The sequence below is a fragment of the Aythya fuligula genome, chromosome 9 (genome assembly GCF_009819795.1).
Source record: "Aythya fuligula isolate bAytFul2 chromosome 9, bAytFul2.pri, whole genome shotgun sequence".
Classification (NCBI taxonomy): Eukaryota; Metazoa; Chordata; class Aves; order Anseriformes; family Anatidae; genus Aythya; species Aythya fuligula.
This window is the reverse complement of record NC_045567.1, coordinates 1,910,330-1,936,882: the sequence shown is the minus strand read 5'-3', so window position 1 is coordinate 1,936,882 and position 26,553 is coordinate 1,910,330. Positions and strand designations below refer to the sequence as shown.

The 26,553-nt window shown below is 41.3% G+C and overlaps 1 protein-coding gene across 1 annotated transcript in view; it reads right to left on the bottom strand.

The window, feature by feature from the left end:
• Positions 1 to 26,553, bottom strand: part of SLC9A9 (solute carrier family 9 member A9) — a 217,796-nt gene that overhangs the window by 171,424 nt on the left and 19,819 nt on the right.

Genomic DNA, 26,553 nt, shown 5'->3' with positions numbered 1-26,553 from the left:
ACAACACACAGCCTGAAGGTTAATTGCAAATTGTTTTCAGTACTTCACCAAACTGTATATTTTAGCTGTAGTATACTAAACCTATTGAATTAAGAGGGAAACAGATAGGTCACCACAGAATTTCCTGATGGTTGGAAATATATATGCATGTATTTACATCAGCTACCTAGTTAATCCCAAATTGTACTAAGACAATTTATCCATCTGTAGGTGTTCCTGAGTGATAAGCTCACATTTTGTCTGTTACCAGAGAACAACAATTCAAGACCCTGTATGAAGATAGTCTTTTTATCCCCAGCACAAACATGTATATTTTAGGAAAGAATTCTTCAGTGCTACTATCCTGATTTGCAATTTTCTCAGAAGTCAGCAGTAATTGAGGTTAACATATAAGTGTCTTTTAGAAATAATTGCCTGAACCTACTCACAGTTTTGATCATGGATATTCTTCTGATTCAGTTAAAATACTTTAAAATAATAATTAAAATTAAGACGTGACTGTCTGGCATATTTAGTCCTGATAATTCTTAAATACCTTCTGGAGTAATCATTCTGGACTTTAGCATTGTTTCTTATACAATAGTAAGTATTTACAGTATGTCTGTCACAGTACAAAGTTGTAGATGAACTGGACAAGCTTGGATTCAGGTGTCAGGAGCCCTTTACTGACATAGGAGGTCTAGTTTGCCATAAAGCTTAGTGAGGTAGAAGACTTAGGGAACCTGGCCTTTATTCACATACTATTCAGTTCTTGCTGCACAGAAAAGGGAAATAAACTGAAAAGTGGGCTAACAATGGTGCTAATCAGTGAGAGGTTAAGCTTCTCTTTGTCTTAGTATTCTGTTTTTAATTGAGAGATATTTAATTCCATTTTGATAATGCTACAGTGGCAAAAGTCTGGTTTTTTTGAATATAAACCCAATTAAGTGCAGGCAAAGATTTGGATTATGTGAGAAACTGCTGGTTTAAATAAACCTCAAGAACCTGTATTTGCACCACTGAGCACATATGAAAACACATACACAAATCATTTCACATTGTGAATTAATTTTTCAAACACATTGGTTTATCTTCAAAAGCTGTAGATTTTTAATGAAGGCAATACATTATTCAAAGTGATCATTAATCATCATTTATGAGAGTAATTTCTTAATGGACACAGCCACACAAAATGCAAAAAAGCCTACTTAACTTCATATAACTTTAAAATATCTTAAAATTACTTTGAAACAGAATTAAGTTCTTTCATTTTCGATTGTCACTTTCTACTCATCTCCTGAATCATTTTCTGGGAAACCGAGCTTTTACTATCAGTATTTCTGGTATGAATAGACAAGTACATCACATGGAATTTCAATAGAACACAAAATAAACTTCAAACTAACCAAAAAATATAAAAAAAAAATCTAAGTAAACAAATACCAAAGAACCAGAACAATTTCACATGGCATCAGTGGTTCTGAGCATCTGACCACCCTTGCTTATTTAGAAGTTGGACCGCATTTAAACTCATGTGAATAAAGGAGGAAGAATATCTGTATTTAAAAGGTGTAGGTATTTAACTACCACTGTAACTACTGCTGCTACTAACATTTTATTGCTGTGCCTTCAAGAACAGGATTCAGAGAGCACATTGCTAACTTGGTACTGCTGAAAGTTTCCAAAGGATTTATTTATAAAGCTGCTCTCTAGGAAGGCTAGTCTGGGATTGGGACATCTTTGAACCAGCTGCTGTTTAAATGTAGAGTAAGAAAAAGAGCCCTCTCCTAAAGACTTTAGAGTAACGACTACACAAAAAACTATTTCAATGCTCAGGAAAAGCTGTAGATGCAGCTGAACAGAAGCCTGTTTTTCACAAGAGTTTCCTTTAGCAACAGCTGGTTTAAAGAAGTGTTGTGAAGAAATACCTTTTTTTTTTTTTTTTGGAGGGGGGGGAAGCTCTTGTCAGAAAATTCTAACAGTTTAACATCTATCCAACATCTATCACAGCTAGTAGAAGAGAAATAATTTGTAGTTTTACAGTGAAGACAAGCAGGGTCTGTTTGATGTGGAATTGAATAGGGAAGCTGTAGGAAAATTCAAGGAGAAGCTGTCAAGGGGCTGGGAGAACAATTTTAACAGAAACATTGTGAATAGCCACAAATGGGGTCAGGCTACATGAGGCAAGGCATGAGGAAAAAGATATTGGAGTCATCAAGACAGGAAATGAGAGCCTGGCAAGAATTTTAGCTACACGGCTAGACAAGAAAGGCTACATAAGTGACATATCAATAAGCAGCATACCTGATATCTAAAAAGCTAACAAAAGTCTATACTATACCTAAATACAGCTGGCAAACAGCAACCCAAGTTAGTAGCGTTTCTGGGAACGCAATACCACAGGATGTCCCAAAGAACTGTTGAGAGGGCTACATACGCATGAACAGTGAACAAAGTAGGGGACAAGGTGACAATGACAGGCAGAGATTGCCACAGACAAAGGAAGAACCCTATCACATCTCCTAGTTTTGTGCTTCTTGACCTTCAAAAAGGAAATAAATTGCTTCCATCTAAAGTTTCTATCTTCACTTAAAAAGCAAAAAAGTGATGCTTGCTGGTTCAGAAGAAAACTTTTTGTAGAATCACTGTCAAACAGCTGTTGATATTGTGGCTAAAAATGGTTCACCTTTTCTAGTCTCAAATGCATATAGAACAAGAGGGTGAAACAGCAGAATCACAAGGGTTGAAATGAAGGAAAAAAGGAAAATAGTAACAGAAACTACCCAACACTGTCCCATCAATGTGGCAGATGATTTATAGAACATAACTAATACAAAACAAAATTGGTATTATGCTCACTCGTATTTCCAGAGACTGACTCCAAGAAGCAGTGCTGTCTCTGGACTCTGACCTGGCCTGCTACACAAATGTATAGATTATTCTGTGTTTGTGTTAGGTAGCTTAGGCAAATATGAGGTGAGAGAAATACAAGTTGAGAAATACAAGTTGAAATAAGTCCTGCAAATCTCTCATGGTAAAAATGTGCCTGAACAGTGTAGTCGGAACTTTCTTTTCACAAGGAATAGCAATATTAATAAGCCAACAATAGGCAAAGGAGAAGAAAGATGTTATTCTTGCTCATGTATGAAGTAATATAGTGGTTGACTGATTGATATCACAACACTAATAAAGAGAGCCACTAGTCAGAATTTAAAACGTATGCTGCAAACCATAAATAGTAGTGATGAAAATGAAATACTCATTCCTTTATTCTGATCTTTCTATTTCTACCACACCAATATATTCCTATAACTTCTGTACAGTGGAATGTTTCACATCGTTGTTTTTGCTACAATGATTCATTATTTCAAAGTGCTATATGTGCTAGTATATTCTTTTTGTCTTCTAAATCAGTTTTGTCACTAGAAAGGTTATTGTGAGTTTTTCTTCAGTAAATCACTTGGTAACTAATCAAAGCAAGAGAAGACCAAAAAAAGGGCAGCACGATGAAGTTACATCAATAAAGAAGCAGGAAAAAGAAGTGAAGAGGAGCAGGCTGGCAGAATGGAGACCAGGATGGGAACAGGATGGGAAATGTTTCAGGTAACAGTGCACCAATAATAAATTTATCTTACACTATTCTGTATAAATTTCACACATAGAAAACCCCTTTGGTTATACAAATAACTGGAAAAAACAGAAGAGAAATGGGCTTTACATGTCACGTGTGTTTACCTGAGGTACAATGACTGTTCAACAGCTGAGTATCAGTAGTGTTATATAAATAATTTTGTATCTATGGACCTGACAGCAAATGTTCAAATGAACACACGTTTGCCCCAGCAGGACATTAGCTGATGTAAGAAGAGTTTTTGCTTAACATTTTCCAATGTGCATGATTTTTTTTTTTTTTTTTTTTTTTTTACTATTTAGAGATTGTCTCGTGTTTCCCCTCTTAACTCAGTTTTGATGGGGAGGTCTAATGGAGAGAAACACACACCTCAGAGGTAGGATGATGTATGTGGATGGGAGTAAGAAAGGCAGCATTCAGTAACCATGGTATCTTAGCTCGTCAGATATGCCTATGGACTAGGGCTTCTGTGAAAGTAATGCCTGTTCAGAGTTATTCAACCAGGCAGGCAAACACATAATGAATGTGGATGAAAAAATGCAGCTCGAGTTTCTATATGAATAAATTTGGGGATGACTGGTAACAGAAAGTTCAAACTTAAATTATTCATATTATTAAAAATATTTATCTTACGTCTTATACCACCCTTTATTGGTACAGGACCAAAGAGGGACTGTCCTTACTTATGCTAAAACTAGGAGAGATCACCTGAAACACATGCAATCACAGCCAAGCATGGGCTTCAGCAAGGTGTCTACATGCAAGAGGGCAACTCAGAGGTTACCGTGGGTGCGGATGCACCCATTACTGTGTCTGTACCCAATCACAAGGCTGTTATGCCTGAGTAGGCTAAAGTAGTCAAAGCTTCCTTTGCCTTTAGGAAAAACCCAACCATTCTTGTGTTTGATGCTTTAGGTACGACATGAGTGGTCAGAAAACCTGAATGTCTGAGCCTTTGTTTAAAAGAACCCTCCTATGGAGTCTTGCTCAAAAAAGTAAAGAATTGCTACATTTCAGTATTTTGGTTAGTCTCCTGTAATGCTTTTGACCATGGAAAATATCTGTTGTGATACTAAGATTTTGCTCAGGCTCAAAATTTAAAGATGCAATTGTAGATTTTCCTAAGTAATGCTAACAATGTGGCAAAAGCAAGTCAAGACATTCATCTCATTATGCCCCAATTGAATACCGTCCTCAAGCATATTTAACCACATGTAAATCAGTTGATATATTATTGTTTGGTAATGTCATGGTCTGTCTATTAATTTGTCTAAGAAATGTTATATATGGAGTGGTAATTCGTGTCGAGAAAATGGTTGATATTAATAAAGAAGGGGGAGATTTGGGAATATGGCCATGGGGGTTGGAAAGCCCCATGGTTGAGATAACATTAGACTCTTAATGACAAGGCCATCAGGAATATAAAAGAGTTTAGAGGGAACAAAGAAGGGTGATTCAGGAGACTCCATGCAGTCTCCGGTTTCTTGTTCTCCAGATGGTTCTCTTGTTCTCCAGCAGTTAAGGCATGGATGTTTCTGGGTGTTTGCTGTTGTTGTTACATTCAAAGTTGTTTGACCAAAGAAAAGTTGTTTTGAAAAGAAGTGCTGTGGGGAGAAGAGTATAAGAGGGAAACTGCCCTCAAGATAAAAAAAGAAAAAGGGCAGCACGATGAAGTTACATCAATAAAGAAGCAGGAAAAAGAAGTGAAGAGGAGCAGGCTGGCAGAATGGAGACCAGGATGGGAACAGGCATTTTGATTGCCTCATGGAGATAGGTTCGGCCAGACTCAGCAAACTGCTCAGAGAAGCTCGTACAGAAAGTTGCTGGGAATAGGCGCACTGGAGCTGGAGAGAAGCTCGATCTGAGAGAAGCGGACCTGTGCACACAACTGCCTCTCGCTGGTAAGCAGTTGCGCATTATGGGGAATCTGTCCTTAGGAGCAAAGACTGTCCTGGTAACCTTACAGCTCATTCTCCTTCTTAACAATCGGACAGTTTACAATCCTGAAATATGGGACCAAACTGAGGTCAAGGTGTGGGACCCTGCAACTAAAAACGACAAGGTTGCAGTGGGATTGCTCGGCACCTGGTGAGCAATCTGAGGCCTTAAAGAGCCATGTGGAGCCACAATCACAAACGTGTGGCTTGCCAGATAGTGAGGGAGCAGCGGGCTCCTTTACTGATCTGACTGCTATGCCATGGGCCCCTCTGCTGCTGCAGCCATCGAAGGCTTTTGCTGTTCCGCCCCCTGTTGACCTGAATGTGCCTTTTGACCCAGGCCTCATTGGCCTTGAAAAGGAGATGGATATGCTTTTCTTCAATGTGGGAAGGACGGGATACATAAGGCCTGAAGACTGAGTTGCTTGACAACTTAAAGCAAGACATATTGTTCAAAGGGAATGGAAAATGGAGACTTGTATGTAATCAAGAAAAGGAGTGGAAGATGGAGACTGTTGAGTCGTGGAACTTGGAGGATTGTTCGTTACCTTTTATGTATAGGCGTACTCTATTTTAATAAGTTTAGTAACTTAAAGGATTGTTTGTTACCTTTCCTGATTGTATAGTATTGTTTGCTACCTTTTCTGATCATACATATGTATAGGCGTACTCAATTTTAGTAAGTTATGGAACTTAAAGGATTGTTTGTTACTTTTCCTGATTGTACGTATATATAGGCTACTTGTGTTTAGTATGTAACGCAATGTTCTGTATATTTAGAATGTTTGATGTTCGTGTGGTGGCATGTTGGTGAGCGTAGACTCCCCACACACCCAGCGCTGTTTACTTGCCTTTTATACCTTTTAGAAATATTTGTTTTATAAACATTACAAATTCAGATTGAGTGAGACTTCATTATAACAGAAATAACTAGAAAACCACAAGTTTTTTTTTTTTTTTTTTTTTCTTCCCTTATATAAGAATGATGCAATAGTACCATATGTTGCCAATGTTTTGACTTTATGACCTATTAACTCATTCTTTGCATTGATTCCATGTGAGGGTGTAGCTATGTGAGGTGGAAAAGTCAGCTGAGGTCACTAAACATAGCTGCAAACTGTCAATAATGGGATTCCAGGTTGTTATACCAAAACCAAACAAACACTCTTTTCAGATTGGATTTCAAATAGTCCTTTCTGTACTAAGTTTCACAACATTTTGCATTAAAGACATACCAACTAATCCACCTCAGTTTACAACTGCACAATATTATTTAATGCTTTTAAATATTCCTGTAATGAGTGTATCACAGCTCCAGGATTCTGTGTTCCTGAGCTCCATTTAAATCACAGCCATTATGCATTATATAGATAAAAAACCTGAATGTCTTTGCAATGAAAAAGCTGCACTTGATCTTTGAGTGATGACTACAAATCTCATAATTACTTGGGCAAATGAGCCATGAAAACATTGTCAACTGTACTGTGTCCAAAACATACTGCCTCTGAATATTTTATTGCCTACAAGAGTTAAACATTACATCAAGATTTACTTAGCTCCATATTATTTTTGAGAGAACCTCCAATAAATAATGGATAATGAAAATATTACACACATATTTTGAGACAGATATAATAATGACAGTTAAAAAAATAAAAATGAGATATATGAATTTTTCCAGACATGATACTGTAAATTATTTTAGAAATCCTATTAACAGATGTTATACAAGTGCTAGCAGAATTCTGGAAAAATATTAGTAATGATTAAGAGACTTCCATATGAAAAGAGAGAAGTCCCGAAAATACCTAGTTTGCAGAAGGGATAATAAAATTTTGTTTTGATTTTTTTTTTGATACTCCTGTATTATCAACAGGAGCTGAAAACATTTCAACTCAATAATTCTGAGTTCTCAGACTACTCAAATGTTTTCACATAATGAACTAAAACAGAAAGTCAGGATGTTGGGGTAAATGAGATTCACTAATGAATTGGGGTAATTCATTTGGTCAGCACTTGATTCAGTTCACCAAACAGTTATTTCAAATGATTATCAATCATTACTATTGCCCGCATAAAAATGCAAGATTCTTTCTATACCTAGAAGAGATCGATATCCTGAAGAATTTAGCTTGGTCAAAAATTGAAAAGTTTTCCTAAGTTCAGGAAAACCTGTTGCAAGACAACATAAAAATTAATCTGATAACGGTAAGCATCACCTATCAGCTAAGACCAAGAACAAAAGTCTATATGTTTCCTTCACCTTTGATCAGCTTCAAAAATGCTAACCTTTACTATCACTGAGTATCAACTCATTATTATATTGACAAGAGGGATGAAATAAGGATCATTTTGTCTTTCTTTTTACCTCAAGAACATTCCCTGTGTCAAAAACATTTTATTTGAAATTTCTTCAGAACTCCACGTAACAGCAAAATCCTACTTTCAAAAACAGGTTCAAGACAGTTAAGAAAGTTAGTATGAAAGACTGAAGGGAAATCTTCAAACCTCATGGACCTCAATGATTAAAAGGAATTAAAAAGCCTGATTCAGCAGAATTCAGATGAAGCAGTATTTTGAGTTAAGAAAGCGAGAATCAACAATGTATTGAACTTGCTCTCCTCTTCTAATTTCTCTATCTCTCTTCTGTTGAAATATTGCTAGATAGTAACCTGCTATCAAGCTATGTGGAAGACAGCATGTTTCTGGGCTATTAATCACTCTAAATTAATTATGATTATCTCGGTATTCTCTAAATATCAGAATAAATAAATTAAAAAAAGATTCTGAAGCAGAACTTTTTTGGCCCCACATTTAACAAACAAACAAACCCAACATTGGGTAAATATTAAACACTACATTTAAAACATAAGAATCATTTCATATAATATTTCCAACAACACACAGAAAATGTATGATCTTATGTTTGCGAGGACCTGTTACAACAGGTTTTCAATGAGGCACCTGATGTTCCCTTTAAATGAGTTTGTATTATCATCAAAGATAATTATGATCAGTTTGTGATTTCAAAATAATGTAAATTAGATTAGAGAATAACCTGCTGTAAAATAGGGCATGAAATGAACTATAAAAAAATGTTGGAAATCATTTTAGCATTTTTTATTGGTTTAAGCTCAGTGAAATAATGATAAAAGTGCTCAAGAACAAAGAAAGAAGAACTCATACCCATACTTAAGGTGGAGATTGTCAGGTACCGTAGATGGACATTTAATTTACAGTGCAATTTTCAAACATAAAATATTTTTGATAGAACTGTTTAATATTTTAAGCACAGACAGGGACCTTGCTGAGGCTATGAGAGTTTTCCAGGTATCTATCTACAATGTGCTTGGTTCAATATCCCACAGAAAGAAGGGACACAACATCACTCTGAATTTCACATTTCCAAGTTGGATGTGGTTACCTCTTGGTATATGGTTCAGATTTTATTTCCTAATAATTGAAATCCAAATATTAGATGCCTGAAAGTCTGAGAATCTCTGTAAATGTGTAGGCAGGAAAAAAAGCCTGTCCTTTAAAAAACATATTAATCTTGTTTTATTTTTAAATAGAATGAAAACTGAAACCTTAGAGAGTGTTGCAGGAGCACGGCCGAAAGCACGACAGACACCAGTAGAGTCAGAGTCATGCTCCATTTTATTGCCCGAATAGCATGGGATTTTGCTGTTTCAAGAAATCCCTCAACAAGAGAGGATAAAAAAAAAAAAAACCTTACTTGGGTAGTGGCCATATTCTTACATTAATACTTAATTTAGACTAGTACTGTCCTTGCTCCCAGATTTAAATTGCTTTTAGTGTTATGCTGGCTTCTCTCTGTGCCCATGTCATGCTCTTGGCCTTTTCTGTACCTATAGCTTTCCACATATGAATCATCCCCTTTTTGTCTGGAATAGATGATACAAGATCTTGACAGACAAAATTTCAATAGAAGATTACTTATCCCTGATGGCTAAACCAGCATCCTTTCTATAGCATACAAGGAAGGAGGAGAATGGCAAGATTTCATGTGTACAGGCTAGGTCCTATTTCCAGGGACATGAGAGTATTAATCTGCAATGATGTATACTGGTCAACTGCAAACTGATTTATTTATTTATTTATTTATTTATTTGGGAGAAAATATGTTAACTGAACAATGGAGAGACAGACATGTTTAAAGTGGCAAGAAACTAGAGTGGAAAATAGTCAAAAATAGGAACATTTTAGGCCAGTAAATAACTTCTGAGGGTGAAAGTATTTGGCCTGATATGATTCAGAATGAGTCAGCAAGCAATGAGCTTCAGAACGCTGTAACTTGTGGCAAACAGGTTATCTCCTGCTTACACTGCCATCCTTAATTACTACAGTGGATAGAAATATTTTAATACACTAAACATAGCAGCAGAGTTCCAAAGAAGCTTACTATTATGCTACTGTCTTTTTATTTTAAAAACACTCATATTTAATAGGTTTACGGCTTCTAAGTTGTAATAAAAATAAATGTGACTGCTATCAGTGCCCTAGAAGGGTACTGAATCTGCAGTTACAAATCTGTGCCTTTATGAGAGTTGCATCTTCCCCAACCTGATTATATTACTGTATCATAAAGATTACAATGTTTAGTGGGTTCACCAATAGTTTAATCAGATCTTTCAGCATTGTCAGTTCTGCCTCATGAAACATAGCTCTTTCTTAATTTTAGTTTTGTGGGTTTTATACCAAAAATCCATCAAATAAAGATCTGTTAAAATAGTTCTTTAATTATGGCTTATTATGATAATCATAATGTTGTCCTGCAGTTTTGACTTTTTCCTCTCTGATGCCAGAAAACCCCTGTGGCAAAGATACCTCAGTTAGCTACCATATCTGAGGAGCACAGGAATGGGGAAAGAGTGGATACCAGGTAACAGGAAGGAAATAAAGACTTCTGCTTCCTTTCAGTCCATTCTGGTCCCTGCTCCTCAGGTAGCCACAAGGAATGGTTTATGCCAGTGACTAGCCAGAAGGAAGAAGAACTTCCACCAGATTTTTTGCCAAAAATACCCACCTTCCTCCTCAAGAGTACATAATACTATGTTGCTCCAGCACTTTGACAGAAAATCTGCTGGGGCAAAGGCTAATAATGATCAAACATATTGCATATTAGGCAACTGTACTTAGTGAAGAGTTTGAGGGTTGGGATTAGAGAAGTCATTCTGTAATCCTCTGCTTTTAAATATGTTTCAAAGGAATTGACAAGTACAAGGTACTGTCAATGGAAATGAAAACTTCATCCACACTGCCAAGAATTTACTAGATATTCAGAGTGCACACTGCTTTTTGTCAGATCTAGACCATACAAGAGTGATCTGCAAACTTCTGCCTTGCCAGTTTTAGTCTTGCAAAGAGAGCTATGCAGGAATTATTATTATTATTATTATGAATTCATACTACTCCAACTGCAATCACACAGCAGAGGGAAGTATGTTCTGTGGTGCTATCCTGTACTCAAGCTCTTCACCAATTAACAACCAAGAATAAGTGAAGTCCTGTCCAAGCTTCCCATGGAAGAGCACGTATTCTTGAGTACTTGATTAATATTTCTAGTGAAACTCAGTGTTTTGCAGACACTAGTCTTGTCCAGTTACAGGTTAGGAATTGCTGGGAAATTTGGTTATTGCTAGTAGATGGCAGCAAGTGGAAGTTATTGCCTATTCCTTTTGTTTTTTAGCATATAAACCTAGATGATCCTGTAGGATATATGATTGAACCAGTAGCATAAATCTACAGATGTGTCAGGATCTACTGCACTCTAGTTTTTATTTCCTTTCCCCTGAAGGCAGAACAACCTCCTAAAGAATCATTCTGTATTTTATGGGCACTAGGATCCGTTTAAGAAGACTTACACAGGCACAAGAGTCAGCTGTATAAAAGACAGTTTTCCCACAGAATTAATGACTGGTTTGTGTAAGTAACACCTTGAGGAAAATTTGACTGGATGCATTTCACAAAGGGCAGTTTTCTAAACTCCAAGGCTTGCCCAGTTACAGGACACACTATTTCCACCGTAGGGTCTTCATAATGGTTGTGTGTCTTGTTTAACTACGAAATAAAACATACCATTCTACAGGATAGGGTTTGACAATCTTTAAAACCTAAGGCTATTCCTGTAGCTTTTAGTAGGAATGATTAAGTGGAAAATTGCCTTAAATATATCCTGGGTGAGGCAAATGAATGATATTAAATTGATTAAATGGAATGCAGTTGTGAGTATTGGATGCTTTCACATGGAAAACGTACTTTGTAAACATATGAAGAATAAATGGGTTTTATGAGAAAGATTGAGATATTTGTATAAAATACTTTGACTTTGGAACAGCTCTACAGTTATAGTGGATCACATTGGAGGTAATCATCTAAGTGTGTATGTAAAGACATCAACCAGGGGACAATAATTTTTTGCATAACTCATGTGAAATAACTTATCAGTTAAATGATATACAGACATGAATTAGGCAGGCATAGGGGATTTTCTTTAATCTAGCTGAAAATAACACTAAAACCACTGTGTCTCCTTTTCTTCACGTGTTCAGATTGAGTATTGCTAGAAGATGATTCCTGTCCATAGGGTGCAATTGCAGAGTAAACTCATGAGCAACTTGGGACATACTATTCACTGCTATTCACTGGGCATGACTGCCCAGTCCCAGACACCTCCCTCACAGAGTTTGGTATATTTATGATCTTTGAATATTGAGATAGATCAGAGAAAGATTTCCCTTGTCTTTTGTAGGCAAGAAGAATTCTGTCAGATGATCATATAAACATTTGCATTTCCGGTGTTTAGTAATGCAATTTATAAATAAAATAGAGGAAAGTAAACTCAACTTCCCCTGTAATAACAAACTGTTATTCTGTTTATTTCATTGCAAATACCTCCCCTCCCCAACATGTCTGTGATGACTGACTGAATGACATTTCCCATTACCTGGCATATCACAGCTTCTGCAGTTGAACCAACGCTATAAAGGAGCAAGTAGAGCTGTGACTTCGGTGTAACAAATGATCTGTCCTCACCTCTACCATGCCCATTGCTCACATGAGCAGTCTGACAGCATGCCAGTTCTGTGCTGCTCAGCCACCTCCTCGTCCCATGGGGATTTTAACCTGGCCAGATTACAGCACTTATGTGCTGGGTTGAGGGAGACGAAAATGATGTATCAGATCTGAGAACTGTGTACTAAGCTTAAGCTGACTATAAGTTCCCAGGCTGAAGGCAGAAAAAACACTACTGATTGGGAGAAGAACAGGTACAACTTACTCAGATTCAGGTTTAAATTTATAAATATGTTGTCACTCACACTGTGCAGGTACATTGCATCAGAACACAGCATGTAGAACAGGGAATGAGAAATACAGACTGCAATCAAAACTGCAGGGGAAGCCTGGGTGAGAAATGTGCAGTGTAATAATTATAGCTTAAGCTGGTAAGGACATTGGAGTAAATGTCACTGTTTGTGCAAGAGTGTGTGATGGGATTGTATACATGCATTATTCAGGACATCGAGAAGTTTTACAGTTCTCCTAGAAGCACAGTTACCCTTGCAGGATATGCTGGGTAGTATTCCATTAAAGGTGAAAGGAGTATTTACTGAACCACTGACACTGCTGTATGAAATATCGTTTCATACACGTCAGCATTGGCTTCAGAAATTCACACCACAGCCCTCCACTGTATGTGGGCCAGGACATGGGTGGAATAAAGCAGCTATGTGGGTAATGCACTGCAATCAGACAAGAGATTTGACAAGAGACTGGGAAATATTTTTCCAGCAATAGGACTGATTAGACATTCACAGCTAGAGCTGCAGAGCTGTAGAAATGCAAATAGATTTGTTCTCTGTAATGGCAGCAATTACTGCTTTGCTTCATCCTATAGCTGGATCAAGTAGAGAGAAAAGGACTGATATTTCTGCATACTATAATTGTTCCATCATTATTCTCATGCTCCAGGTTTTTACGTGTACTGGACAAAGCACCCATGAATGTACTGCAGAGTAGCCTTTTAGTGATGGAATAATGAGCTATATGGTCTAATAGCTCTTTTCTTGCTCTAATTTCTCTGCCTCTGTGTCATTTCATGACTTCAAAGATCAGAGAAAGAAGATTATATTCCTAAAATAAGCCAGACTGAAGAACATTCCCTTCTTGGAGGATGCTGAGCTACATCACTGAGCATTGACTACTGTGAACTGTGGTAACTTTGTTCTTGATATTATTATACAGCTTTTTCCCATAAATCTCATATGGACAATCAATTACTCAAAATGCTTGCCAGTAGCAGTGTGTACCATAGGCTGAACCACAGCTCACAACATACTGCCCACATCACAGTACAGGCATCTTTCCTAAATCAGGCAGGATATCCACAGATGTGCAGATTTTTTTTTGAAAGACTATTCACAAAAATAAGAAGTGCTTCAGAAATAGGAAACATTAGCTGTTTAGGTTTCCTGTTGGTATAGCTCCAAGTAATAAGTTACCAAGTATTTTTGAATTTATTAACAAAAACTTTAAGTGGCCCTAACATCTCTACTTCCTTCAGTTTGGAGTTCTTGCTATGCTGATTATGTTTTTTTTTTTTTTTTTTTTTTTTTTTTTTTTTTTTTTTCCACAATAACAATTTCTCCTGTAGTATAATCATTAGTCTATGTTATGGAGCACTGAAAGGGTTAGAGAAGGGGTTAGAGACCTTACAGAATTACTTTTTCTTGTCAAACACCTCAAAACACCTACTGAAGTAAACAGAAGTTTGGGCTGCAGAAGGAAATAATGCTGATAATATTTTTTTCTAGTAACTGAATATAGGGTAAAAGACAGAATATGAGAGACAAGACAGAAGAGCACAGCAGAGCTGCCTGCAGAAATAGCACTAGCTACAAGAGAATAGGGAATAAATCTTGATCCCATATGATAGATGAAGAAGACTCAAGACTGGAAATGAATGTTAAATATTCACGCAGTCTCCTGAAGCTGCGTGGGTTGAGAAGGGGGTATTAACCAGTTCTGACCAGTTTCCCGAGTCCGTGTATGAACTGCACTTTGCCACCCCCTTCTGTCCATATCCTGTCCAAGCAACAGTCATTTTAATCCAGTTAAAACTTGTTTTAAGCAAACGATGTTTTCTGTAGCACAGAACTAACAGAATGAGTAGCATTGTCTTGCAGTATCCTTTTAATTCCTGAAATCTTACAGGAGCTTGGTTCTGGGATGTTCTCGGCTCCCAGAACAAACCCAGAAAGGGAGCCATAAGTATAACATTGGTACATTCTGTTTGCCCACTTCTCTAGCTAACCACCTCAGCTGATTGCAGTTGGGATGTGATGCTGCTTCAAAAGGACAGGCAGGATTCTGCACCAAAGCCTCTGGCCCACAAGGCATTCTGTTGGTACCATACAGCTTAACACTTTGACTGGCCTAAGGAGTCACTGGGGATGAACTTTTTCTGCTCTTCCTTGTCTTCTTGCAGCTCCAGCCTGAAGAATACCAGAGCCTTGTTTGTACCTGCTTCTGCTGGTTGAAAATATTTTGATCTCAAATTAATTTAGTGAGTGTTAAAACTTCTAAAGGATACAAAAACATACCTAGAAACTCCATTTAACATCACTGAAGCTTGAGTCTATTTGGTGCTGTAGAAAGCCAGAACTGCCTGCAATACCTTGCCAGGAGAAAAAAGCCCAGATGAAAGGAGGAATTGTGGCACTAAGGATGCCATTTCCATTACACTTTGATGTTCAGCTTTCACTTCCCTCCCTTTCCAAAGCTAGCTAACACCATGGTGTGTGACTACATACTTCTAAGTGGCTGATTTGCTTCCAGGCACCCTCCTTGTAGTCTTCCTTGCTACATTTGAAAGATCATCTGCCTCCCCAGCATCTGTTTCAATGACTGATGACGATCAATGCTAAGGAAGAGAAGGGGCATCCCAATGGCAATTTTATCAACTGGAAATCATACATGAGGCTTTTGATATGGGTTAGCAAGAGGAATTAATAATAGGTTAGAAAACTATAAAGATCAAAAAGATCAAAGAAGGGAGAGAAAGAGGGGAAAGTAACTCTGACATGCTTTAAAGGCAGAAGCCCCTGCAGAATAGGAAGTATGAAGGTACAGATATCTCAGCATAGCATCTTGGTACTGAACTGTTAATATTCCCTTGAGATAGAGGCTTATATAGTATCACTATAGAAAGAAGACCAGCATTCCCACAGGGATATTGGATGAATAACACAGCAGTGTTTCCATGTTAAAAGCACCAAAAGATAAAAATAAGTTCTATTCAAAAAGATCTTTATTAATTACATAGTTGTATTCTTTGGGATTGGTGCAGCTTTAAGGTTTGCGGTTGGTTCATATTTTCCAGTTTCTTTACAATGGGCATTAAAAAAAATAGAATAATAAGTTCTTTGAACAATGAGAATAACCCCATAGTGTGGCACCTAAATTAAATATCAAAGATATAAAACCAGGCTCCAATAGCCCAAGGTGTGGCACGGCCTCTGAAAGGTGTTGCTTTGCTGCAGCATCTGTCCTGGCTGTTACCAAAGGTTTTTGTCCTTGTAGCACAATGAGGTTAGTATCTAGTAGTGGAAAAAAGATATGCATGCAGAGTTTGAATAATTAATTCTTTCAAAGCAGAAGCCATACAGAGGCCAGGACCTAATGAAGAGATGAAAACATTGAAACAACATTGAAACAAAGTTTTGAATGACATTGCTACAGGCTCCTTGTTATGGTCCATGACAAGTTGACCTCATGGTGTAGCATAAGTTTTTCCTCAGCAGAGAAGCTCTTCCTAAGGCTCTTTAATCAGGGGGAAACATTATTTGAGAAGGTTGTGGGGATGCTTGTCCTTCGCAAACTGTTTGTGGGCAATCACTGGAAAATGTGTTAAGCTGCTACCAGTGTGCCTTACTGAAGTGGAAGCAGAAGCAGCCTGCCTGGATGCTCTGTAGCAAAGGCTTTCCAGGTAAACCTGAGGGTTTAAAGATTTATATCCAATTCAAATTTAGATAACTTAAAGAATCGATGGGGAAAAATGGAATTTGTTCTTCCATTATATTGAATATTTTTGCCTTTACAACCCTGTGGCTACCCAGCACTGAAAGCCTATGAAATGATGATTCAGCATGAGAATAACATGAATACTCCGAAGGAATGAAGTCGGACTTAAATAAACCTAGGTGACCATTGACATTTGAAGAGACAAGTTGATAAATTTTTTGGGAGGAGAGGGAGAAGTTACTTTTTGTCTTGACTCACTGATAAAAAAAATGACAAAATTATGTGCTTGCAATTATCATTAGATCTTAATTTTTGGCAGGTTTAACTACTACTTTCTCTTCCCATTTATTTTTGAGTTGTGTGGTCATGATGGGCCAGTTTGATAGCCGCAAAGACAGAGAGCATCTGTTTGCCTATAAAGGAAATATATTTACAACATTCACTTCCACAACACTGCTCCCAAAGAGTGCTTCAGTCACACACTTGAGGGGCTAACAAGAGGATCGGTAATGGAAAGCCCCCATCTCTTGCCAAGCATATTAATAAGGCTGCAGTTTGCCAGTGAGAGGTTATAGCAGTTTTGCAGAACAATTCCTTTTACTAGAAATGCAATGTAGCAAGTAGTTCAGGCTTCTGAGTCACTTCCAAACCTGTAAGTATTCCCGTAACTAATGTAATTTGCTGGTGCCATCTTCATATAGTTGTTTTGCAATTCTGATAACTAGTTCGTACTTCAAAAACTAAGTAAAGCCATCTGAAAATCTGATTATTAATATTCTGACATTAGCTACCTTGGATAACAAATTTAGCTAATAGGCTGCCTCTTGCCTATTACATCCCTATTATACTAAGAACCATTCACCAGAATTGTTTAATTTAATGTGTTATTCAGAGTTCTTGGATAGATCAGTGTTTGAAGTAATCTGTGAAGACTGATGCTTCCTTGACAATTCTTAATCTCCCTTACAACCAATACTACAAGTTGGAGAGAAGAGCAGTGTGACCCAGCCCTCACAAGCTTTGCAAACTGTTCCCACCATACCACAAACGAAGGCTCTGGCAGTCACTCTTGCTGACTCGGAATTGGAGCGTTGCCTTGCTCTGGTTATCCTGAATCTGGATGCCAACATATCAGGCCCCACAATGTGGATAGGTTTCCCCACTACTAGCCTATCAAAGAGATCTAAATAAAGAACAGTGGTGGTGGGGTGGGGGGTGGTGGTAGTGAAGTTTTATTTGAGGTAGAATGAAATGAAATGCTTTTTCTTTTCCCTTTTCATTAATCATCCAAAATCAACTCAAAATTTGCCTTTGGATTGGCCTGGCATTTCTCTAGCCTCTGAAATTCAGCAAAACCTTGCTTTACTTCACAGCCTGGGCAAGGATGCCGTGCACAGAGCAGTGCAGCCCAGGCCTTATGACTTTCTGAGCCTTCCCACCGCCCTCACACTCGCGCAAAACCGAACAACCGCGACGAGGAAGGCTGCCGGAGCTGTGGATTTAAGCAGCCTCCAAATAACCTCCTCACCGCGGCCTCCCGGACCCCTGGGGCTGGGGGCTCAGGCAGAGCGCGGCCGCCACCTGCTGGCTGCCTCCGGCAACGTCAACCTGGCCGGCCGTGAGAGAGGCGTTAGGCCTCGGTGCTGCTGAGCAAGGGTTCTCCATGGACCAGGCCCATACGCGAATGCATTGTGTTAAATTTTTCTCGCTGCAGTACCGGGTGCTAAACGAAATACTTGTATTCGCTGCTTCTCTCATTGCCTCTCGTTGTGGTGGAAAGAAATGCTGATGGGCTGTTTCTTTACAGGGAAAGGAGCTTACAAACTGTTCAAGCAAACGTGCTGTGTGTTACATGTATTGACTCAGCTCAACAGCAAAACAGGATTATTCAGGATATTATTACAACCATAAGTAAGGCACTAGCACTGAATGACTAATTTAGGATCAAACGCAAAAAGCTTTCTGGCTATGTTAGAAGTCTGTTTCGAACCAATGTCAAAATGGGATTATGATTTGGACAGGAAACTAGATTGTGTAGTAACCCACTTACATTGTCAGCCCTCAGGGCTCTGGCAGTGCTCTTTGATGCTGGCCTCACCATGGCTCTTCTCTCTTCCATTGTACTGAAGTTTTTTTTGACTGGCGGCTAGCAAACGTGACGCCCATCTACAAGGAAGGGCTGGAGGGCAGACCCGGGAAACTACAGGCCTGTCAGTTTGACCTCCGTGCCAGGGAAGCTCATGGAGCAGATTATCTTGAGAGTCATCACGCAGCACTTGCAGGGCAAGCAGGCGATCAGGCCCAGTCAGCATGGGTTTATGAAAAACCCCCTAGGGAGCGGCGAGCGACCAGGAGGTGCGGCAAACAGGGCGTGGCGCGTCAGAAGGGAGTGGCGCGGCAGTTCGCGCAGGCAGGGCGCGCAGACAGGGCGCGCAGGAAGGGCAGAGCGCTCCCCCTACACACAAACAACACCTCGTTAACAACAGCCGTAACTAGGTGATAATGGTCGCCACCAGGCACGGCGCGCTCTCCAGAAAGTCGGTACACACGCAGACCGACTACCCGTTAAAAAATGCCGCAGTTCAGGTCACCGGATGCAAGGAGTGTCTGAGCCTGCTGCTGCCATCGGCGGGAGGCAGAGAACTGCGTGCGTGAGGTGCGAGCAGGTGGATGACCCTGGTCCGCATGGTGGCGGAGCTCAAGGAGAGGTGGAGAGGTTGAGGGCCATCAGGGAGTGTGAGCGGGAGATAGACTTCTGGAGTAACTCCCTGCAGGGCCTCAAGGGGAGGTGCCGAGGTGAGACTCCTCAAATGGGGGCGGACCCCCCGCCCTGTCCCTGTCGGGCAGAGGGAGGGGATCTGGGAGCTGAGGAGGAATGGAAACAGGTCCCTGCTTGACATCGCAGGCGATGCCCTCCCCTTCCGGCCCCACCTTCCCAGGTGCCCTTACACAACAGGTTTTGAGGCCCTAGAGATTGAGAGGCCGTGTGTGGAGGAAGAGGTAGCAAATGTTCCCAGGAGGGATGCCTGGGGCGAGGAGGTCAACTCCGCGCCTCAGGACTGCCTCCACCAAGAAAGACAGGAGGGTTATTGTTGTTGGTGACTCGATTCTTAGGGGAACAGGGGCCCTATTTGTCGGCCTGACCCTACCCGTAGGGAAGTCTGCTGTCTCCCTGGGCCAGGGTCAGGGACGTTGCAGGAAGCTTCCTACCTGGTACGCCCCTCTGACTATACACCCTTTTGATAGTCCAGGCGGGCAGTGATAACATCGAAGAGAGAAGCCTCAAGGCTATCAAAAGGGACTTTAGAGGGACTGGGTCGGTTAGTGGTTGGAGCGGGAGTGCAGGTTGTATTTTCGTCCATCCCTATGGTGGCAGGGAGGGGTTCAGAGAGGACACGGAAAGCCCACCTGTTAAACACGTGGCTCCGGGACTGGTGCCAACGGCAGAAATCTTGGGTTTTTTGATCATGGGGCACTTTACTCAGCACCTGGCCTGATGGCCGCAGACGGGTCCCTATCTTTTAGGGGAAAAAGGATCCTGGGCCAGGAGCTGGCAGGGCTCATTGAGAGGGCTTTAACTAGGTAGGAAGGGTGATGGGGCTGAGGCTAGGATTGTTGGAGCTGTGCCAGGGGGAACAATGGCAGGCCGGAGGATAAGGCAATGGCCCAGCTGAAGTGCATCTACACCAATGCACGCAGCATGGGTAACAAACAGGAGGAGCTGGAAAGCCATCGTGCGGCAGGCAGGCTACGACTTGGTTGCCATCACGGAGACGTGGTGGGACCACTCTCATGACTGGAGTGCTGCAATGCCTGGCTATAAGCTCTATAGAAGGACAGGCAGCATAGAAGGGGTGGTGGTGTGGCTCTCTATATTAGAGTGTCTTTCGAGGTTGTAGAACTCGAGGTTGGGAATGACAAGGTCGAGTCCCTTTGGGTTAGGATCGGCAGGGACAACAAGGCTAGTATCCTGGTCGGGGTCTGCTATAGACCGCCGAACCAGGATGAGGAGACGGATGAGGAATTCTACAGGCAGCTGACAGAGGTTGCAAAATCATCAGCTCTTGTACTCGTGGGGGACTTCAACTTCCCTGACATATCCTGGAAGCACAACACAGCCCTGAGAAAGCAGTCTAGGAGGTTTCTGGAGAGCGTGGAAGATAGCTTCCTGACGCAGCTGGTTAGTGAGCCTACCAGGGGAGGTGCCCCGCTAGACCTTCTCTTCACAAACAGAGAAGGACTGGTGGAGGACGTGATCGTCGGGAGCTGTCTCGGGCAGAGTGACCACGAAATGGTGGAATTCTCTATTCTTGCGAGGCCAGGAAGGGGACCAGTAAAACCGCTGTATTGGACTTTCGGAGGGCTGACTTTGAGCTGCTCAGGACACTAGTTGGTGGAGTCCCTTGGGAGGTGGTCTGAAGGGCAGAGGGATCCAGGAAGGCTGGGCGCTCTTCAAGAGGGAAGTCTTAATGGCGCAGGAACGGTCTGTCCCCACGTGCCCAAAGACGAGCTGGCGGGGAAGAAGACCGGCCTGGCTCAACAGAGAATTGTGGCTTGATCTTAGGAGGAAAAAGAGGTTTTATAAGCTTTGGAAAAGTGGGCAGGCCACTAAGGAGGACTTTAAAGAAGTAGCGAGGCTGTGCAGGGACAAAATTAGGAAGGCCAAAGCTCATCTGGAGCTCAATCGGCTACTGCCACTAAAGATAACAAAAAACGTTTCTATAAATACATCAACACAGAAAGTAGGACTAAGGAGAATCTCCACCCTTTACTGGATGCGGGGGAAACTTAGTTACAAGAGATGAGGAAAAGGCGGAGGTGCTCAATGCCTTCTTTGCCTCAGTCTTTAGCGGCAATACCGGATGTTCTCTGGATATCCAGAACCCTGAGCTGGTGGAAGGGGATGGGGAGCAGGATGTGGCCCTCATTATCCATGAAGAACTGGTTGGTGACCTGCTACGGCACTTAGATGTGCACAAGTCGATGGGGCCGGATGGGATCCACCCAAGGGTACTGAGGGAACTGGCAGAGGAGCTGGCCAAGCCACTATCCATCATTTATCAGCAGTCCTGGCTATCGGGGGAGGTCCCAATCGACTGGCGGCTAGCAAACGTGACGCCCATCTACAAGAAGGGCCGGAGGGCAGACCCGGGAAACTACAGGCCTGTCAGCTTGACCTCAGTGCCAGGAAAGCTCATGGAGCAGATCCTCCTGAGAGTCATCATGCAGCACTTGCAGGGGAAGCAGGCGATCAGGCCCAGTCAGCATGGCTTTATGAAAGGCCGGTCATGCCTGACGAACCTGATCTCCTTCTATGACAGAGTGACGCGCTGGGTGGATGAGGGAAAGGCTGTGGATGTGGTCTACCTTGACTTCAGCAAGGCTTTTGACACTGTCTCCCACAGCATTCTCCTCAAGAAACTGGCTGCTCTTGGCTTGGAGTGGCGCACGCTTCGTTGGGTTAAAAACTGGCTGGATAGCCGGGCCCAAAGAGTCATGGTGAATGGAGCCAAGTCCAGTTGGAGGCCAGTCACTAGTGGCGTCCCCCAGGGCTCGGTGCTGGGGCCGGTCCTCTTTAATATCTTCATCGATGATCTGGACGAGGGCATTGAGTGCACCCTCAGTAAGTTTGCAGATGACACCAAGCTATGAGCGTGTGTCAATCTGCTTGAGGGTAGGAAAGCTCTGCAGGAGGATCTGGATAGGCTGCACCGATGGGCTGAGGTCAACTGCATGAAGTTTAACAAGGCCAAGTGCCGGGTCCTCCACCTGGGGCGCAATAACCCCAAGCAGAGCTACAGGCTGGGAGATGAGTGTTTGGAGAGCTGCCAGGCAGAGAAGGACCTGGGAGTGATGGTGGATAGTCGGCTGAATATGAGCCAGCAGTGTGCTCAGGTGGCCAAGAAGGCCAACGGCATCGTGGCTTGTATCAGAAACAGTGTGACCAGCAGGGCTAGGGAGGTGATCGTCCCCCTGTACTCGGCTCTGGTGAGGCCGCCACCTCGAGTACTGTGTTCAGTTTTGGGCCCCTTGCTACAAGAAGGACATCGAGGTGCTTGAGCGGGTCCAGAGTAAGGGTGACAAAGCTGGTGAGGGGCCTGGAGAACAAGTCCTACGAGGAGCGGCTGAGGGAGCTGGGCTTGTTCAGCCTGGAGAAGAGGAGGCTCAGGGGTGACCATTATTGCTCTCTACAGATACCTTAAAGGAGTCTGTAGTGAGGTGGGGGTTGGTCTGTTCTCCCACCTGCCTGGTGACAGGACGAGGGGGAATGGGGCTAAAGTTTGCGCCAGGGGAGTTTTAGGTTAGATGTTAGGAAGAACTTCTGTACCAAAAGGGTTGTTAGGCATTGGAACAGGCTGCCCAGGGAAGTGGTGGAGTCATCATCCCTGGGAGTCTTTAAAAGACGTTGAGATGTAGAGCTTAGGGATATGGTTTTAGTGGGGATTGTTAGTGTTAGGTAGAGGTTGGACTCTATGATCTTGAGGTCTCTTCCAACCTAGAAATTCTGTCATTCTGTGATTCTGTTTTTGAGTCATCTGAATGGTGATGGCAAAAAGGGTTTCTCAGATACCCACAGTGGTAGACCAAAATGGCATACCATAGAGTAGAACAGGGTGCTGGCCTTCAGAGTTGTCTCTCAGCTCTGGCCACTGGCACAGGGTGAAACAGTCCCATCCCTTAATCATAGAATCATAGGGTGGCATGGGTTGGAAGAGACCTTAAAGATCATCTAACTCCAACTCCCCTGCCATAGGCAGGGATGCCAACCAGGGATCAGGTTGACCAAGACCCCATCCAGCCTGGCCTCAAACACCTCGAACCTGTGACCTCGACACATCTACAACTTCTCTGAGGAACCTGTTCCAGTGCTTCCCTATCCTTACAGTGAAGGATTTCTTTCCTAATGTCAAATAAATCTATCCTCTTCTAGATTAAGACCATTATCCCTGTCCTATCATTATCTACCTGAGTAAAGAGTCCTTCTCTATCCTTTTTATAAGACCTCTCTAAGTATTGGAAGGCCTCTATGAGGTCTTCCCAGAGCCTTCTCCTCCAGGCTGAACATCTCCAGCTCTCTCAGCCTTTCTTCATAGGAGAGGTGTTTCAGCCCTCTGACCATCTTTGCAGTTTGCCTCTGGACATGCTCCAGGCCTACATCTTTCTTGTGCTGGAGGCTCCAAACCTGAATGCAGTACTTCAGGTAGGGCCTTACAAGGCAGAGTAACCTGTCAGCAAGTGCATTTTTCCACATCTAAGTGAGGGCAGTATTCTGCTTTCTAAAAATCAATCCATACTTAAAAGGTATTTATGATCTTTGGAATGAGAAAGGCTATTTAGCAGACATGTAAGAGGTAATGTTATGCTTTCTGGATTCTATATAATTATAAAATATAAGGCAAAATTGTGGATTTATGTATGTACCAGATAGATAGCATTAATAGGAAGATTACTGAAAGCTGTTTGAATCAAGTCCTTCATCATGGAAGGACATGGTGGGTGGGAAAACCCACTCACCTGCTGGTCGCAAATAGTAATGAACACTGGTTTGAAATCCAGCTCACACTCTGTTACTAATGGCATTCCTCAGAGGTGGATATTGGAGGCATTCAGTGTGATCAGACAAGGCTCAAAATAACTTGTTCTGGCTTTGTAGTTTGCATTGTTTTCATCAGGGGACTGGGTCAGAGACCTTCAGAGGTCAATTCCACACTAAACTGTTCTATGATTCTGCAACAAAAGAGTGGCAAAGACAACCTCACTCAGAAAGTTGTTTGAAGGGAAAGAAATGGCAATGAGCTGTACCCATATTTCTGATGATCAACGGAGGGCAGCTGCATAATCCAGACCCGGTTTGCAAGAGAAACTGAACAACATCAGATAGGTTCTTCTGCTTTCCTAAATTTCATTTAATGACAAATGAAAAATTTCATTTCATGGTCCATAGAGATGTCATGAACACATGCTCCTTCTTCTCCTCAACTCAAATAAATGAAGTGGGTTGTAAGGACAGCTGGAAGGAAAAAAATAAGGTGAGCAATTTTATAAAATATTCTGTTTTGTGTTTTTAATCTGAGAAACAGCAATCTTCTTGTACAGCATAGGCTACAAGAAGGTATCAGTGGTGCAGTATGTAGGTTAGTCAGTGTATCTAGTCTGTATATGACCTCACATTCTTATTGTAGAGTTTCAATATTAGTCTTTACAGATGAAGTGTTTTTCTTTTTCTTTCTCTCTTTCACTTTTTTTTTTTTTTTTTTTTTTTTTTTTTTTCCTGATCAGGGACATCATCCTACTCTAAATTTGCAGTATGCTCATAAATACCACAGAACAGATAAAGGCAACCAATGCTTCCAATAATGGAGATGCCGAAAAGGAGTGAAGACTGGTGTTTAACATGTCTGTTTTTGTTGCTGCTAAGCTTCACAGAGAGGTTAGTTAGCTGAGAAGAGGTGAAGGCACAAAAAAGCAAGCAAGAGTCCAAATCATTATATAAAAAAGTGAATGATTTTTCTGTATAAGCTGTTTAGCTGGTGATGGGCAGAGGCTAATTAGCATTTCAAGAGCCACCATGATGCATAAAGGTCCTTGCTGCAGCAGGAAGTGATATAATCGTAGCTGTTTTTCTTCAGTAAAATATTTTTATTGCAGTCTCTCTATTTCTAAAGAAGGTGAGAAGAAGGAAAAACTGCCTGGGAAGCTAATTGTTGAATATGGACGATGGGTAATAAGATGACTGAATCAAAAGAAAACATGGTAGAAAAGATGGAAGTACAAAATAGGTGGAAAGGAATAGTCTGGAGACAGAGTATGTTCTGCTGTAACATGTTATTTATAGCATCATAGAACTGCAGACTAACTCAGGTTGGAAGGGACTGCAGGACATCTCTAGCTCTACTCAAGCAGCATCAGCAGTGAGATCAAATCAGGTGCTCGGGGCTTTAGCCAGTTCATTCTTGAAAATCTCCAAGGGTGAAGATTACACAGCTTCTCTGGATGACCTGGTCAAATGCTTGACTGTTCTCATGGCAAAAATGTTTTTGCTTGTGTCAAGTCAGAGCCTCTTTTATTTAGTGTGCCTCAGTCATTTTGTCCTCCTGTCATGCACTGCTGTGAAGAACCTGGCTTGGTCTTCTTGATAGCACCCACCCTTGTCCCCAAAGCATCTCTTCCAGAGGCTGAACAAGGCCCAATTAAGTTTCTCCTTACAGGACAAATGCGCTACCCCGCATCCAACTCAGTGGCTATCCACTGAACTTGCTGCAGTTTATCAATGTAGTCAATGTATGGAGTATGGAATGAAAGATAGTGGAGCTTGTTCTCAGACAGAAGGTGTTAACGCAATAGTAATGATTAGGGAAACACTTTAGATGGTTTGTTGAAAAGCTGAAGAAAGGCTTCTATATTATTTTAACGTTATCTGTGTCTCAGATGTCTCATGTGGAGAATCTGACTATCTGGTGGGTGAACAAGCAATCCTCTGAGTTTGCTTATAACAAAACTTTTAAGGAAATAGATCTTTTCTGCTCCAGTCCATGCACATCAATGAGTTACTGCGTATATGTTTTCAAATGTTGGTCAGCAATTTTATCTGTTTGACAGATGTGATCCCGTGTAACATGCTCTAGGTGACCCTCCTTGGCAGTGGGGTTGGACTAGATGATCCCTGGAGGTCCCTTCCAACATCAACCCTTCTGTGATTCTGTGACAGTAAGCTGGCCAATTTGAAGAAACTATAGATTTCATGCTCCGTGCTACTAGAGAATAGGATTTTCCTCTGTTTTAAATTTTCTGTTGCACTGTTCACACCTGAAGCAGCTCGAAGTACTTTGTAAACAGTTCAAAAATTCCTTTGTATGTGATAGAGATCATGTCATTGCCCATCTTGATTCAGAGGGAAGCAATGTATTTGGTGCATTAGCATGTCTCACTATTTAGTAAAGCCATACAGTTTTGTATGGCCTG